Here is an 18657-nt window from a genome sequence, read left to right as displayed (position 1 = left end):
ATCGTGCCAAGTGTTTTAGGTTCTTCCTTGAAAATTTTCAATTCTCAACATTTACATTTCTCTTGAGAGAATTTTAAGCGCGTGTTATCATATTTTAAGAAGTTATGAGTTTCTTTAAATCTTGACAATTTGAACCTTCGTAATAAAATATAACGGAGAACTTAGAATTTCTCACACTTCTATCCTGCTCGATAAAGTAGAATATACTTATATTCTACTATACCTAATTTTGTACCTCGAATTTTCTAATCTAAATATGATACCCTAACGTTTTACATTTTTTTTTTCCACAGAGAATTCATTTCTCCGTATTAAAATCCACTCTATTGAGTGGATATTGGTACTTTGTTAAATTACTCAATTTGTAGATGAAATGTCAAGCTCCTACGAAGTGATGATACAGGCAAGAAGTTTCGTGACATTGTATGCCTTCGAAGAAAACGTATTAACGAAAAGATTACTGGAGCTCCCGAAGACCTTTTACAGTCTGACAATTTATTATTCATTATTTATATTTTTATATGTGATGATACAAGCAAGAAGTTTCGCGACATTGTATGCCTTCGAAGAAAACGAATTAATGAAAAGATTACTGCAATTGCCGAAGACCCTTTACAGTCTGGCAATTTATTATTTAGCAATTTATTATTCATTATTTATATTTTTATAAGTGATGATACAAGCAAGAAATTTCGCGACATTGTATGCCTTCGAAGAAAACGAATTAACGAAAAGATTATTGCTACTGCCGTAGATCCTTTACAGTCTGACAATTTATTATTTATCCTTGACAAACACATAGAAAATATTCATATTTGAAAAAGACAAAATTTTAACAGGGCCACAAACTAACTTCCAGACTTTGGGATGAAGAGTGACAGATATACGCGGAATTCTTAAGCTGCCGTGAACCCTGTGAGACAATAGTAAATTAAAATCAAGATAACCAAACAAGTTCTTCTCTTTGCGAATCTAACCAGGTCGGTATCCATGATATGTAGGACATGGTTACACGAGGAAGTAGTCCAATAGATTGTCACTTTTTTCGTTTAGAATTGAGTGGGCGATTGAAACCTGTTTCGAGTCGAGTGTACTAAAACGGTACAATCGGTATTAAGGTCATATCCTAAGCGGAAGTCTACACATTTCCGTGTAAATCTACGAATTCCCGTTCACATACCAACGTATGAAAATATCCACGTAACCGATTAGGTTATGTAAAATATTTTCCACGGTGCTTAAAAAAATGCGTAAAAATCATTTAAGGGTCACTCATATTAACGATCGAATTTCTATTCGCTTCAGCTGTAATCACCCATGAAGCGACTTGAGGGAATGTACTTTCTTTCGCTAGAATTTGTTTTTAAATAAACCACTGCCAAGGAGAGTTATGTGTCCGGCTTGTTTGGTTACTTTCTAACGACGTACAAGGAAATCGTCCGGAAGTCGAGACCAGAAGGGAGTCCTTGGGGAAGAAAAAAAAAGAATCCCTGCAATCGTGTCAGTATCGCGTCCTTATTTCCGGCATGGAGTGCAGCGACCATCTTTTTTAAACAGAAAACTCGTTTCTTAAGTGTGCTACGAGAAGTGCAGGTGAAATCAAGTCTGGATACTCGATGTTTACCGTTAGGTACATTCGTCGACATTAACGGTTGCCAATATTTAATACAAGTCAAAAGAGCTCGATTCAATTGATTCTAAATATTCTAACTTTTTTTTTTTATATTAAACCAAGTAAATTTCCTATCGACGTGTAATCATTTGTAGGATTTTATACCGTATTATTTATTTTTATATGTAATTATGTTATATAATATTATAATTATGTTATACCGTAAATTGCGAAGCATTTATAATTCTTTAAAATCGTACACTTCGAGAGGATCAGGAAACTCGGTAGAGTTTTGCGCCAAATACATATAAAAGCATGCGTGAACGGCACCGAATATTTTACACCAACGTTCGGTCCGTCAATTCGATAAATATTTTTTTTCGCGAATAAGAGAACTTATTATGGATTCAAATTGACTGGAATTGTGGGAAGTCTTTTATATTAAAGAAAATGAATTACTGATTGGTACTTTTCTCCAGTATCCCACGCCACGCACTATCGATCGGATTATATATCAAGCGCTTTCGGGTCACGTAAATTAAAGTTTTAATTAATAAAGACGCAATACTGGACAAATCCGCAATGCAGGGGATTCCATGCGGATCCTCCGGGAATGCGGAATTTTGCGAGCCGGTTGTCGGTAACAAACAGATCGGAATAAAATCTTGCGACAATATATACGATAAGTGAGGAGGGTAAATATCAAGTACATACCATATCTAAACCAGTAACAAATTTTGATCACGGTTATTTAAAAATAACAATACTATTAAATTGTATTAACATCAGTGAATCTACAAACATAGGTAAGAAATAAATTCTAAAGTTTTAATTCTTATATAAAATACCTGTACATTATAAGAATTGCGTAATGAGCAATTCATTGTACATTATTGTCGGCAATTTCTTGTAAAATTAAACATTTACGCAGACTCGTATTATCTAGTAGTGTATTTTTGGGGTTTCATTAATAAAGAACTATACTATTAAATTGTGTTAACATCTGTGAATCTACAAACACAGGTAAGAAATAAATTCTAAAGTTTGAATTCCTATACAGAATTCTTGTACATTATAAGAATTGCGTAATGAGCATTGTACATTATTGTCGGCAATTTCTTGCAAAATTAAACTTTTTTACAGCGACTCGTATTATCTAGTAGTGTATTTTTGGGGTGTTATTTATAAAGAATAATACTATTAAATTGTGTTAACATCAGTGAATCTACAAACATAGGTAAGAAATAAATTTTAAAGTTTAAATTCTTATATAAAATACCTGTAAATTATAAGAATTGCGTAATGAGCAATTCATTGTACATTATTGTCGGCAATTTCTTGCAAAATTAAACTTTTTTACGGCGACTCGTATTATCTGGTAGAGTATTTTTGGGGCGTTTGATCCTCTGCCCACGTACAATTTGTATGCCTAATTTCATTGCGGGTGTATGACCATATGTCGCGTGTACATACACGGGCGTTCGTTAATACACGTAATATATGGCCCGGCAACAGTCGGCATCGTCTTCATGCCCACACAGTGCAAAAAAGGGGAAAGATTGATTTCATTTAAACTCGTCGACCAATGACGTTTCGTTCCCTCTCAACCATGAAGTGATCAAGTTCTCGGTTACGAAACGTTTTGGATGAATGAAAAATCTACATCGATAATAAACCGAGACATTCACCCTATATTTGCAAGGACACAATTAAACATAACAAAGTAAATTTGCATTTTTGTCGGTATTACGTATCGTTCGAAATATGTAAAAAATATGTATGTCAGTGTTCTCGGTTACGAAACGTTTTGGATGAATAAAGAATTTACATTGATAACCAATTGAGACTTTCGCCCTATATTTGCAACGACACAATTAATCCTTTGAAGCCATTTCGGCATATGGACGAAATTCGTCTGACCGTGCAGGCAATATTGGACCAAACGTCGGGCGCCTTTAGGCGCTCTTAGTACCCAAAGGGTTAAAAATAACAAAGAAAATTTGAATTTTTGTCGGTGTTGCGTATCGTCCGAAATATGTAAAGAAATGTATGTCAGTGTTTTCGGTTCTGAAACGTTTTGCATGAATAAAGAATCTACATCGATAATCAACCGAGACTTTCGCCCCATATTTGCGACACAATTAAAAATAACAAAGTAAATTTACATTTTTGTCGGTGTTGCATATCGTTTGAAATATGTAAAAAAGAAATGTATGTCAGTGTTCTCGGTTACGGAACGTTTTGAATGAATGGCGAATCTACATCGCTAATCAACCGAGACTTTCGTCCTATATTTGCAATGACAAAATTAAAAATAACAAAGAAAATGTACAGTTTTGTCGGTAATCACGCGTTGAAGTTTCAAATGATTCGGTGCCCCCCAGCGTGGAGGAAAGTTTTAGAAATATTTTGACGCTTTATATATACATATATGTAGAATGTCCCTTTCATATCCCCGTAAATGGCACAGCTCAGTATACCACAACGTAAAAGTATACCCAGAGTAATGAATCAATAAACCGTAGGTATTAAAGGGTTGAAGCGGAAGTATGATTTTCAAAAGCCACGTAAATGGCACTCGTTCGGAAAAAGATCTTCCCCGACGCCACGGCGACTCTTGATGTAGGTCGGCGTTGCTTTCAGACGTGCAGAGGGGAGGTGAAAAATGATCGTGTTGCTTCTGCGAGGGGGAAAATAAAAAGAATAAAAGAAAAAGAAAACTCGGATAGAAAGGGGCACGGCCAACGGAAAGCTGCGTGGAAACGGGTGAGTGCCGATAGAAACGGCATCCACTTCGAGTCTTACGCAGAGAAAAAAGTCATTTTACTGTTAGATTTACGGTTGCATCAATTACTCCCAACAGCTGTTAACCGGTGCAAACTTAAATTGGCAATTCGCTCGTAACGATCAGGCGTTACGTCACGGGAAGTTTTTAGACGGTCTAGTAATATCTTGACCGCAGGAGCTGAATATGACTAAATGAATGAAATGAAGACGAATGGAAGAAGTGCGCAATGAAAGACATAGTAAACGGTGGTTAGACGCAAATTAATTGACTTTCGCGAATGATTGCTTGATTTTAATGTAACGGCCCGTTCCTACCTTTACCGAGTACCAAAAGAAAATCCAAATCTCCCCAGATCAATCTACGGCCTTTTCACAGCTTTTTCTATTTTTCTTAGCATCGAAAGAAACGCATTACCCGGCGCGATAAATTGCTGCTGCAGACGATATTACTGTTAGGTTACGGTACAGGAGTGCAGTGCATCCGGGTCCTCGATTCTTGGGAGAAGGAGAGACAGGTGCAGCGGGTGTGTACGATATGATTTAAAAACTGTAAGCAAGTAGTTACAGAGATTTAGTAGAAGAGGGAAAATAAAGAGATTTAAGGTGAAGTGAAACACGTCGAGGAACTTGATCGACGTCGATAAAGAAAATTTTTCTAAATGCCTACGTTGCCGACATTCGTTTTTATATTCACAGCTGTGTCGAATTATATTGGATATTGTACCAAATGGCATACGCCACCTGTCGTTTTCGTACAATAAATATCAAGAAATCGAATAAAACTCCAGAAATCCTCTGGATTCATGCTTTCTGGGGCCTTATTGACTGCAGAGGGACCCCCTGCGCCATCTGTGATTTTCAGGTCAATTAAATTTTCACTCCGAGACCTCGTATACCCATCGTTTTAGCATAGAAGCGCATGCAACACTTTTCTTGCCTTTATCCCGTTCAAATGCGAGTTTATCGATTACCAGAGTGTTCTAAATTGTCGTAAAATTGTCCTGACCCTTTCGTTTCTCATATCAGAGCCCTCGATACTTGTATATTAATCGAAATATGAGAGCTCGACGACATTTTGGTTCTGGTCTGGGCTGAGTTAACAAATTTTTTCACAAAAATCCAAATTTTGAATGTGTCAGGACAATTCTTAGATGGGTTAAAGTTTCGGACAGTTTGGTCTAATACCCTTAAAAAAGAAGTGTTGTATACGAACTGACTGATTTGAAGGGGGTTTCACTTCACCTTAACAATTCAATTTTAAAGGAACTTATTGCCCTCCATCGAATACGCCGGGCGTATTGGTTGCGCGTTAATGCCGTAAGGGAGGAGATTCATTTGCTAGGCGGGTTGTTAGCTTGTTACCAGGGGTAGTAAATTTCAGAGGCTAGGCACGGACACACATTCTCGGTAATGATATACATATTCCTCGGTAATGAGCCCTGTATGCGCGTGAAAACGGAAACACCTGGCCTCTTAAGCTCTGGAAATCGTGACGCGATTTTTACCGGGGAAGAATTATTTCCCAAAGCCGCGAGAAGGATCACGCCAAGTCTGGCCAAACCAATCACGGATAATGTCCCGCGATTAATATTACAAGACCCATCCGACCGTTAACTCGACTTGGCTTAAATCGCTTCTCGAACCTTCGCGACTTTTCGACGCATCTTCTGTGAAAGTATGACACAGATCGCGCCGAGAAGTTTTCACATTACGTCCGGTTTTCTCTTTGGCTTTCCTTATGTTTAGTTAAACGACGACGGAAGGTCGGAAGACAATGGAATCGTTAGGTTGAAAGTTAATTTCACATTTTGTATACGAGAGCGGTTCAGATCGATTCAGTGATTAGTTATATATTATGGAATTAAAAATTAAGGTCCATTATAGTAGCACAGGAAAGACGTCGGAATGGTTGTTGAACTTGGGGCGAGGCTCTACCACGGTCTCTCGATAGCGGAAATTAAATTCTTTCCGGCATCAATTGGATTTTATTATTTTGAAATCGTTGCACCAACTCACTTTCAACTTAAACGCGAATTTTGGACATTTGTTGAAACGTATATCACGAATGTATTTATGAACGGAAAATAAATATTTCACCTTTCGGAAAGAACTTGATTAATTCAATTACATATTCTAAGGCTAAAAACATCCATGGAGGAACAATTGGCAATACACCTGCTCCTTGTATTTGTCGCGACCCTCTACCATAACTCCTCATCCTACGAATTACATTATCCATTATCCCGTGTCCTAGAATAAGCTTCTTTTATAATTTGGAAATCATCTGGAATCACAGTTTTAACTTTAATTCCTCCCGAACAGCTGTTCACAAAACCTGCCCCCAAAAGATTCTCCGAAGCAAATTACACATCATACCCCTAAATAAGAATAGAACCAGTCCAATTCGATTATCTGCCCTGAAAACATCATAAAGGAATATCAATAACTTCCTCAGGGGCAAAACCAATCGAAACAAATTCACCTACTGTACTTGTCGCGAGACTCTACCGGAGTCCTGAACCTCGGGGGTAAACGAAACCGCCCCACTAACTACCCAAAAAACAGTAGTTTATTTATCCACCATAAAATGTAACGTTTCACAGTCCCATCATAATCTCATCCAGAATATGTGTCGAATAACGCCATAAAAGTGCATACGAATGAAACAAATCTTCCCCCATCTGAGTAACAATTCGATGGATTCGGTAAATTCCAGGACCACAAACAAATATCTCTGTACGTTTGACCGAAATAGGAGTAGAATCGGTACTTGTCGCAGGACTCTACTGCAGCCCCCAATGCCGCAAATCATGCCGTCCTGGGTGCCGCTTAAAGATACCTTATCTCGCGGTGAAAAAACGATCGGCTCTCAATTCGGTCTTAAAACATACATACGGATCAAAGCGCCGTAATTCCGCGGGAGCACTTCGGGGAGACAGGGGGACACCGACTTCGTGTACGCGGCGCAGAAAAGGACATTGTCGCGATGTCGCGAGCGGACGAGGATGCGCTCGTGCCTCGGGGGGTTACCACTGGTTACTAAACGTTACTACAGGTTACTAGTTGCTGCAGCTCGCTCCGCTTCCGAGGGAAGGGGGTGAAAGCCGGCTTCTGCCGACATCTACGGCGGCTCCGCCACAGGACGTGACGCGAGCCGCCGGTAGATGGCGGCCCGCCCCGCCGGCGCCGCCAGCGCCGTCATCGGCGAACCCGCGAACTACACTTGGGGTTGGGGTGGCCAAATTTCTTCCGGGATTGCCCCGCGGGGAGAAGCAAGTAAAAGGCGGCCAAGGAAAGGTCCCCCTTTCAGGGTTGGGGTGGCTATAGAGAAACGAGCTATTCAGAAAGCGCATTGGACGCGATCGAATATGTGCTTGCGGTTTTCATTCAATCCCATTTTCTCGTGAATAATCGTGGATAATGTTATAAAGAATTGACAGAGAATCGTAGATGCTCTTCGATATTAGGGAACAACGCCCTGGAATAGAAACATCCTATAATTTACATTTTAACGCGGCTAAACCAGTCTGTTAAAAAAATTCATAACATTCGTACACTTTTAGTACGTAAGGTTGCAGTAAAATTATATATTTGACGTCTTAATATTGAACTGGCACACATTTATTATTAAATTCTAAGAAAATTTACAATTTTATAACACCGTGTTATAATTTCGTGAAATTGCGGGGAAAAATTATAAATTTGATATTCGAAAGCCATTTGATGCGCATTGTTTGCACATTTTTTTAGAGGAGTTTTTAATTGTATCATCGTTTACATAAGTTTATTTTTAAACAAATTTAATCGAAAGATGATAGGTATCGGTGGTACTGGCGGAGAAGCAATGTAGAGACATTCTTGAGCCCGAGAAATATTTAGATAATATTTTTAAAAAATTCTCACAATCAATGTTGATTTGGTAACGTAACCAATAACTTGGTTAACTATTAATTGGAAGGAGATTATTTACTATTTACTTACTGAATTTGTAATCGATTAAAAATAAATGTTCGATTACTTTTTCATTAGTATTTGAGGAAGAATTCATTTTATTCTTAACTAGCTATTGATGAGATATCGATAACCGATTTAATTTTAGATAATTCATAATCAATGTTAACTCGTGATTGTGTGTTACTCACCCGCGGCAATGTGCCTTGCTCTTGTTAAATTTTATTCTTTACATTTTATTGATCACCCTTTAGATGCCCCTTCCACAGCCCCTAAACGGTTAATTAAATAGATATGCAGACATGAGATAACAAGAGTGTACTTTGCGTATGAACTGATCTAATTAATTGTCCGCGCACGCGTCATTTTATGTTGATTTGAAGGAGCATTCAATAAGTTTAGATTATAAAATTCAATGTCAAAGCACATGATTAACATTTAAATACACTAATAAGTATGAAGGTTTGAACGAGAACTTGAGAACCTTTCTAGCTGCTATTTCGAAAGTAGAAATGAGCAAGAGTTCAGAAGTTTATTAAAATATCATTATGGAATACTTGATTTGCTAGAAAATGTCTAATCGTGTTTAGTCACATGGCAGTATTTTTATGGTATTTATTTATCGTATCAAAAACATTTGAATTTTTAATTAAATCTAATCACAATTACGAGCATTTAACGTTCCCTTGCTATTTTATTCCGATAAATAGAAAAGTTTTGTCTGAGCAATCTTCCGATGTGAGAAGTGGCGCGATATTAAAAATTCATTACTGTCAAGTTTGTCAAATATTCCAGAATTTTGTGACTCATTGCATCCTCAACTGTTTAATTGTTTAGAAATTGTTTAAGTGGTTTAGGAGAATTTAATGTTTGCATGTTATTTTATTCCGATAAATAGAAAAGTTTGACCTCGGCAATCTTCCGATGTGAGAAGTGGCGCAATACTAAAAATTCATAAAAGGAATAGTTTTGTTAAACAAAACGATAAGTTTCGTTTGGACAATCTTCCGATGAGAGAAGTGGCGCGATACTAAAACTTCATAAAAGGAATAGTTTTGTTAAACAAAACGATAAGGTTTCGCTTGGACGCGATACTAAAAATTCATTACTGTCAAGTTTATGTCAAATATTCCACGATTTTGTGACTCATTGCATCCTCGACTGCTCAATTGTTTAGGAATTCTTTAGGAAATGTCTCGAAGATGACCAAAAGAGATGCTCATCGTTAAGTTCCGTATCGGCTTAACAACAAAGCGAGGACACATTGACCGGAGACAGACTTTGTCCCCCGAATGCGTAAGACGCCGAAAAAAAAAAGAAAGAAAAAGGAAACAGATGCGAACGTTAACATGTTTTTTGCAACCAAGTGGCATAAAAATGGATGAACTATTACGTCAAACGTAGGAAACTGTATCCGTACAGCACGTGAAAGACCGGTGATTAATGTCGTCCTTCAGGAAACGAAATGCGACAATTTAAAGTACCGTTAGAAACGGGAGAATATAACTCAGTATAAAAAGGAACTGAATACTGTAATGTAAAAACTACTAAGTGCTGACGCATGTCCAGAGTCCAAATGCTATGGTACCTGGTACAAAATACGTCATACGATTTAGGATGGGGGAACTCTTCCGATGCGATTAAAAACAAATAATAAATTAGTAGGTGTTAGTGACGTAGTCGTGAAATTACGCATTTCTATTCTCGAGGTTGACGTAAACTGGATTAGCTATGCGTCGCGAGGCCCGTTTTTGTTTTATGGTATTAGCATTAAAAAGCGTGCTTCAAGGGAATCAATAGGGCAGTTCACTGGGTCCATCTATTCGCCCCTCAGATTTAACATTTAAATCCTAGGTAGAAAAAATTATGAAATTTTGCGTGAATCGTGATTTTTTAGCCATTTTGGTGAACGCTATTCCCCCAAAATTAGAACATTCGAGTTATCGATGTCTTAAGCATTCCTTTCTTTTCCCGTAGAATTCATTGGGTTCATCTGTACACACCTCAGATTTAACATTAAATCCTAGGTAGAAAAAATTATGAAATTTTGCGTGAATCGTGATTTTTTAGCTATTTTGGTGAACGTTATTCTCCCAAAATCAGAACATTTGAACTACCGATATTCTAAGAATTCCTTTTATTCCCGCAGAGACAAACATCTGTACATGTTTTAAAGAATTACCTTAAAAAATATAAACTTTATACAGTGAGCGTCAATTAACACGAAGAACGGAAGACATGATCTTGAGTTATGGTCGTTAAGCGAGAGAATTAAAATTACAGTCAAAACATGGAGAAAGTCATCTCCTTGGGCTAAATACCCAAATACCTAAATTGCGGAGAAAGATCATCCGCGAGTCGGGTATTAATTGTTAGCCTAAATCTCGATACCCCCGGGCGTTTCGAACGAAATGAGTCCACGATCGAAATTTATTAAAAAGAATTAGGGGAAACTATCCTAGGTGTCCTTCGGTTGATGCGAATAACGGTGCCATTCGCCTTGCCCCGGATATACGAGGTGTCCCGGAAATCTCTCTCCAAGCAGAATGAGGACTAATACTCGGTTCCACAAACCTCGATCAAAAAGTTAATCCTCGGTTACGAGTTGCCCGTTTCACATTTTAACGGCGAGTTAATTTCCATTAACCGCCGTATAGATTAACCAGCTGAATTATTTCGTTTAGCCTCAGTTAATCGAACTTTAACCTAAAAACTGCACAAACGTGAGAAAAACATGGATTAGATTGAGGAAGTATTAACGAGTTGCCCGTTCCGCCACATTTTAACGGCGGATTAATTTCCATTTTAACCGCCGTATAGATTAACCAGCTAAATTATTTTGCTTAGCCTCAGTTAATTGAACTTTAACCTAAAAACTGCACAAACGTGAAAAAAACGTGGATTAGAATGAGGATGTATCAACGAGTTGCCCGTTTCACATTTTAACGGCGGGTTAATTTCCATTAACCGCCGTACAGATTAACCAGCTAAATTATTTTGTTTAGCCGCAGTTAATCGAACTTTAACCTAAAAACTGCACAAACGGAATGAAAACGGACTAGATTAAGGATGTATTAACATCTTTTTATGACGAAACGGATAAAGACGTTTTCGATTTTATTTACAATTTCTTAATGATCGAAGGACGCTTGAAAATATTTTATATTAATTCTTAACCAAAGAACATTACTTCTTAAGGCTAGCATCTGTCAAATAACTTCTTGCATGAAGCTAGGGGGATTTCGTGTCCCGAAAAGGGCGCATTTATCTGGCTATCTAATGGATTAGAGTATTAGCCAATCACGCGAACGCGTTCACCGACAATTCATCTTACTTCGAATAGTCTATACGACTAGTTAATCGCGCTCTAAATAAATGTGGGGGAAAATTTACGTTTTTAACCCATAATTAACTTAGACGTTAACTTTAACCTACGGTTAGGTAATCAATGATTTAACCGAGGCTAGTAGAACCGGGCATAAATGTTTGAATTTGGTGATGCACAGAGATCACGTCGGTGTATTAATAGCCTATACGATTAGTTAATCGCGCTCTGAATAAATGTGAGGGAAAATTTACGTTTTTAACCCATGATTAACTTAGACGTTAACTTTAACCTACGGTTAGGTGATCAATGATTTAACCGATGCTGGTAGAACCGGGCATTAATCTTTGAATTTGGGGATGCACAGAGAACACGTCGGTGTATTAAGCGAACTCTTGAGACTCGTTATATGGGCGAGAAAGGGATAATGATCCGCCAAGCGCACAGCTAATTCGTTCATTCTCTTTACTTTCAATTTTTCAACCGGTGGATAAAACTCAGTTCCTCGCAAACCCCTAAGTCACCACACAGCCGGAACAGAAGCCATTAATTATTTAGAGTGACTAAAATTACGCGCTATTCAAGACGTGACTAATTGAAATGGCCTATATCAATTAAATCAGTAAACTACTTTACTGAAATTGACCGTAACGTCGTTATATGGAGGAATTTAGATAATATAATTGTTTTCATTAATTTTTAACGCAATCGAGTGATGAGACAAAATGAATTTAAGCTCTGAAAAATTATTAAGGAGGCTCATACTTATTGACGGTGTTAAAATGCCCATGTTTCATATCATCCATTTAATAGGTATGACCTCCCTTAAAATCTGAACATTTATGGAGGCATGGCTATAAGGAACCTAAAATTAGTCTTTATTTTCTAAAAAGTTCTTCCTCCTTGTTCAAATTCTCATTTATTACTTGGCTACAAAATGGGAAGAAGTAAGCGGTCTTTGAGTCGGCGTACTATCAAACATTGAAAGTTCACGAAGGCATGGGGCAATTAAAATTAATCTCTCTAACTCATAAAAAAGTTCTAATATCTTATCTTTATTTTCATTCATCGCTTGACCCATCGTAAAACTCATTGCATGGATATTAATGAAATTAAATACTACTTAGTGGCAATGCTTCTTCTCAAACAAATTATTCAAACATTTCCATTCAACATTTCATACAAGTCGTAGAGTCTTACTTTTATCTGCATTTATTGCTTGACCCGTCATTCAACTTTTCTCAGACTTATTAACGAAATTAAGCGTTGAATTATTACAAATGCGAATTGAAAATACGGTAATTAATTTGTTCGTCAATTTTTATTTCTGCATAGTAGAAGGAAATAACTGGTTTCGGGGTAGGAATATTATAAGATATTAAAAGCAAGACTTTGGGACAATTAATGTTTCACTTTTCTCATAAGGAAGTTCCAGTGGCTTATCGTTATTCTAATTTATTACTCGGTCTATCCCGAAACTCGGTAGAATTTCGTGTCAAATACATACACACGCGTCCATATCGATGTACGAGCGAAGGCCACAGCACTTTTACATCAGTTTTTTTTTCTTGTGTCAGTATTTAAGAGATACACAGAGATACAATCTTTCGGATTCTGGCAACAGGAAATCTCGAGGTATCAGTTACGACACGCGTCCTCTGTAATTTTTAATCACCGACCGTCTAATCACTTCTACTTTCGCAATATTTTCTTCATATGTTATAAATTCACCTCTGTGCGTTACAGAGGAAGGGACGAAAAAAAGAAAAGAAAAAGAAACTCAGTCAAGGAAAAAGCTGGCGTTATCAATGTCTCGTAGCTAGCGCGATTAGGCGGGTGACATTGAACGAGCCATACAATTTGTAACGCGCCTTCAATTCATTTAGCGTAAAATATTAATTGAAAATATATTAAGTGCGAGATGTCGAAATTCTCGAATTCATTGTGCGCCAAACCTACGGTTAAATTGTAACCGTCATTCATCGTGGCCCGAGTTAATGCAAGGTGTATTGATTGCAGCTGACGTGACACGTGACACGTGACACGTGGTAACGGCCCGGACAATACCTGTAAAAAAGGACGAGAACGAGTGACTTGTGAAAACAGCTGATCGAAAGCTACTTCATCACAGTAAGAGCAGTATTAAAAAAAAAATATGAGCGCACATTAACTGAAGTTAAAAAAATACTGCCGACTGTTAATAACCAACGGCGGCATTTCTCCTCAGTAAGTACATTTGGATGTACCCTTTATTCTGGGACGGAAGTGGCATTTCTAGACCCTAATTATTGCCCGACGTGTGGTAGAATATGGACTTATGAGGTGGAGGTGCGTATCAGTGGTACGTACGTTCGCATTAATTAACGCACCAGGTCAAGAACCACTCAAGGAAGAGAAACGACTATGAATGTTTGTGAATGTTTCAAGTTGCAAGTTCCCGCGAGAGTAATTCGACCTACCTGGAGCGCGATCAGATATGTGGTTAATTACACATTTACGTTTATATTACAGGCATACTATAGCGGGATTAATAGACGGGTGTTCAGTGATAAATAAATAATAAGTAGGTAATTATACATGTGCACGCGTATTAGAGATGTATCGTAACGAGCTGAACAAACGCACGAGGGAATAAACGTATTCACGGTACTACATTTCAGGTGAAGCTGTGAGTTTTGTGATCTGAAGGTATTCTACAAATTGCGAACAATTTCTTTACTTGAATGAGGTGAAATCGAAGAAATTGATAGAGATAGGAATCGGCATTCCATTCGATGACATTTATCTCCGTTCGCAGGATAGAGATGTTAGGTAAACAGATAAATGCACATTCTTCACAACACTTAATTTACAATACACTTAATTTTTTGCCCGGTTCAAATTATGCGGATAACATCGTTTACTATTTCAATGCAGCCCGATGAGAGAAAAAAAGCATACTATAAAGTGCGAACGAGAGATTTCTCCGATTAGCCAAGAGTATTACATAACCGTTTATGGTTGCATATTTGGTGCCTATTTTGGTATCATAATAAATGCTTGTATTGAAAAGGAATTACATAATAACCGAGTGATCTGAAAATGAATGCGTACGGATTCGTAGGATTTTATATGGTAGTTCGGATAAAAAGTATCTTTGATGTAATACCACGTACAGTGTTGCGGTGCACGAATTCCGAAAAGATTAGAAATGATTTTTCCCTTTAGGAGGAAGTGACTAATTAAATTACGAAGCGAGTTAAATCATCTTTCTACATTGATATCCATCTGCTCACTTCTATAGAGAAAATTAAATACGTGAAATATGGAAAATATTTCATTTTTTTGAAAATAAGGATAGTCTCTCCGGATATATTTCGTTGATTATTATTTCTAAGAGTATTCTAATAGACACGTTTAAGGTGATGTGAAAGTGGCGTCGAAGAGGTTTCGTTTATAAAACTTTTCTCCCAACTCGGTTTACCGAATAGTTTGAAACTTTACAACGTGAATAGGGAGACTACAAGGAAGGTCCTGAAACTCATGAAATTTCAATTCTTTTCAAATTTGTTTATTGGTATTTTAAAAATTGTTTATAAAAAATGAAATTTCGCGAGTTTCAGGACCTACATTAAGGTCTCCATATTCACGTTTTAAAGTATAAAACGATTTGAGACACTCAGTTCGTAGAAAAGTTTTATGAACGATTCAGCTTTCAGATGCCACTTTCACATCCCCTTAAGGGATTAAAGGCTCTCATTCTACTTGAGATTTAGAAGCTGAAATGTAAGTCTTTCTCTATGTCCGTTTGCATTTTCTCACCTTAACTACGTAATAGTATGCGTTTTTAGAAACAAAATGTTAATCAACGGTCCTGTGTCAAACCGTATTTGCCATATATGAATCAACGAAACCAATTCCCTTCCCTTGACATTTACATACCCCTTGGCTATTTTAAATTCCACAAGGAGAGCAACCGTGACAACTTTTTCAAAGCAAAAGAACCTAACCTACCAAAGAACTGAAGAGTGAGCCCACCGATACATGTCCGAAACATAAGAAACAAACACTGTCAGAAAAAAGAAAAATGAATAACTAAATCCTACCAAATTCGCTGTTAACACATTCGCGACCGATGACGTAAATTCACGTCATTTTAAATTTTATTCCTGATTAATTGTTAGCCGGCGCAGCGCACAAATTTTATCATTTTTATCCTTGCTTTAACGACACAAGTTTGCGGCAACCAGTTTCAGAATTTCATTATTTTCGCCGGTACTCAGTATTTGAAATGGAAAAAAATGTGCCGGTCGCGAATGTGTTAAGAAACTCAATCCTGTTCGGGCACCCATACGCATGTATGTATCAATAATTTGGCGCGGAACTCGGCCGATCTTCCCGGAGAGGTAATGAAAAATCAGCAGCCCTTCCATAGAGTCGATTTATCTTCCGTTATTCTCTCTGCCCCCAATTTCTTCGCTTAATAGTAATCTTGGCACACCCTCGCGAATTTCAGAAATTCCGGAAAATCTCCGTCCGGACGCGCCGGGAGGAGCGGAAAGCGAGGCAGAGCGATCGTGCGAGTGCGAGAGCCCCAGTCCATGGAGAGCATTGCGCAACGGGTCGCTCCCACGGACACGGAAGCACTTTCTTCGGGCTTACTCGCGCAACGCACTCCCGCGGTTCCATTAGGGTGAAGTGAAACACGTCGAGGAACTTAATCGACATCGATAAAGTAGATTCTCCTAAATACCTACGTAGCCGACGTTTGTATTTATTTTGACAACTGCGTCGAATTATATTGGGTGTTGTACTAAACGGCACACTCCACCTGTCGTTTTCGTACAATAATCATAAAGAAATCGAAGTAAAACTCCAGAAATCCTCTGGGTTCATGCTTTCTGGGGCCCTAATTGACTGCAGAGGGACCCCCTGCGCTATCTGTGATTTCCAGGTCAATTAAATTTTCACTCCGAGACCTCGTATTCCCATTGTTTTAGCATAGCAGCGCATAAGACACTTTTCTTGCATTTATCCCGCTGAAAGGCGAGTTTATCGATTATCAGAGTGTTCTAAATTTTCGTACAATTGTCCTGACACTTTCGTTTCTCATATCAGAGCCTTCGATACTTCTATGATGAGAATAAACATTTTTTTGAAAAATCCTTATTTTCAACGTGTTAGGACAATTCTTAGATGATCACGAGTCACGTGTCAAAGTTTCGGACAGTTTGGTCCAATACCCTTAAAGAAAAGTGTTGTATTCGAATCGACTGATTTGAGGGAGGAGGTTTCACGTCACCTTAAGCAATTTACTGATTTAGAAGAGACTGAAGCAAATCTGTATCCCATCGCTGCACTGTTAATAAATATTCATAAACTTCACGTTCACATTTACGGTACATAAGGTCGCAGTAGAATTGTACATTTAATGTCCTAAAATTGAGTTAGTACACGTTTATTACAAGCTTCTAAATGAACTTGTAATCTGATGGCATCGTGTTAAAACTTTGAAATATTGCGCGGGAAAATTAAAACACGTATATAGATAATTATATGACATATACTAGAAATTTTTTGTAAATATTTTCTGAAATTAGTACACCCTATCTGAATAAAACTTTCGAGAAAAATATTTTAAAATTATAATATTCTTTTTAACTGTGTGGGTACAAGTGAATTTTATATTCATTCTTGCCACGATCCTAATAACTAATTGTTGATATCTTCTAGTTTCGTTGTTGTATTCGAATCTTCAGATGAAGTGAAACACGTTGAATAACTTGATCGACGTCGATAATGAAAATTTGTCTAAATGCCTACGTTGCCGACGTTCGTTTTTATATTGACAGTTGGGTTGAATGATATTGGATATTGTATCAAATGGCATACTCCACCTGTCGTTTTTGTACAATAAATATTAAGAAATCGAAGTAAAATTCCAGAAATCCTCTGGATTCATGCTTTCTGGAGCCCTAATTGGTTGCAGAGGGACACCCTGCGCCATCTGTGATTTCCAGGTCAATTAAATTTTCACTCCGAGACCTCGTATTCCCATCGTTTTAGCATAGAAGCGCATACAATACTTTTTTTGTCTTTATCCCGTTCAAATGCGAGTTTATCGACTACCAGAGTGTTCTAAATTGTCTTGAAATTGTCCTGACCCTTTCGTTTCTCATATCAGAGCCCTCGATACTTGTATATTAATCGAAATATATTTTTTCCAAAAATCCAAATTTTGAACGTGTCAGGACAACTCTTAGATGATCAGGAGCGATGTGTCAAAGTTTCGGACACTTTGGTCTAATACCCTTAAAAAAAAGTGCTGTATTCCAATCGACTGATTGAAGGGGGTTTCACTTCACCTTAAGCGGCGCCTTACCTACCGGGCGCGAGTCCTGGCCGGCAGGGAAGTCCGCAGGCGGGAGCCGAGATGAGCGAAATGCGACGCGATCAACGTAGCCGTGCCGGCGTCCCTTCACGACTGACACGCGTCATGCGTTCCTACCCACCTAAATATCTTCACCGCTTGCCACGCCGCCCCTACCCCGGTCCGCTGATTGGGCCCGCGATTTCGGTCGGACCCGCATTGGATCGCCGCTCCGCTCCTTTCGGGGCGTTTTCGTCTCCCGTACCCCCTGCCGAGCCGCGTCGGGAAACCGTGACGTTCGAGCCAAAGTCCACCCCCCGCCGCCCGGGATCAAGGTCAAGGTCAGAGGCCGAGCGCAGGTCCTTGACCCTTTGGTGGTCGACCTTGCTCTTGGGCAAAGGATTTAGAAGTCCATGGAAGTACAGAAGGATACGGACGTTCGATGCTCGATAAATAGTACTTTAACCAACGGATGGCGGCGCTGTAATCGTCTCTCCAGCTCTCTTAATCCTATGGCGATATGTAGCGAATTGCATTCTTTCTTTATCTTACACACAATACTTGCCTTTCTATATGCGTCTCTCTTCCTCCCGTATGTGAGATATCGTTGCCTAACACATGCGATCTCTTTTT

General features: G+C 38.3%; 1 protein-coding gene across 3 annotated transcripts in view; it reads right to left on the bottom strand.

Moving 5' to 3' along the window:
* The window catches only part of LOC105702772 (putative fatty acyl-CoA reductase CG5065), a 31466-nt gene extending 13343 nt beyond the window's left edge, over positions 1–18123 (bottom strand). For 2 of the 3 annotated variants that reach the window (XM_012430599.1, XM_023432222.1), the window contains exon 1: positions 7295–7422. The gene's annotated coding sequence lies outside the window, so the exon portion shown is untranslated. Of the gene's footprint in view, positions 1–7294; positions 7423–18040 lie in introns of those variants that run through there. The other variant, XM_012430600.1, reaches the window with a different exon arrangement.
* Between the last annotated feature and the right edge of the window lie 534 nt (positions 18124–18657).

This window comes from Orussus abietinus, unplaced genomic scaffold (assembly GCF_000612105.2).
Source record: "Orussus abietinus isolate OABI.00-Male unplaced genomic scaffold, Oabi_2.0 scaffold267, whole genome shotgun sequence".
NCBI lineage: Eukaryota > Metazoa > Arthropoda > Insecta > Hymenoptera > Orussidae > Orussus > Orussus abietinus.
Note: the sequence above shows the minus strand (reverse complement) of the source record. Positions and strands in the feature narration are given on the sequence as shown.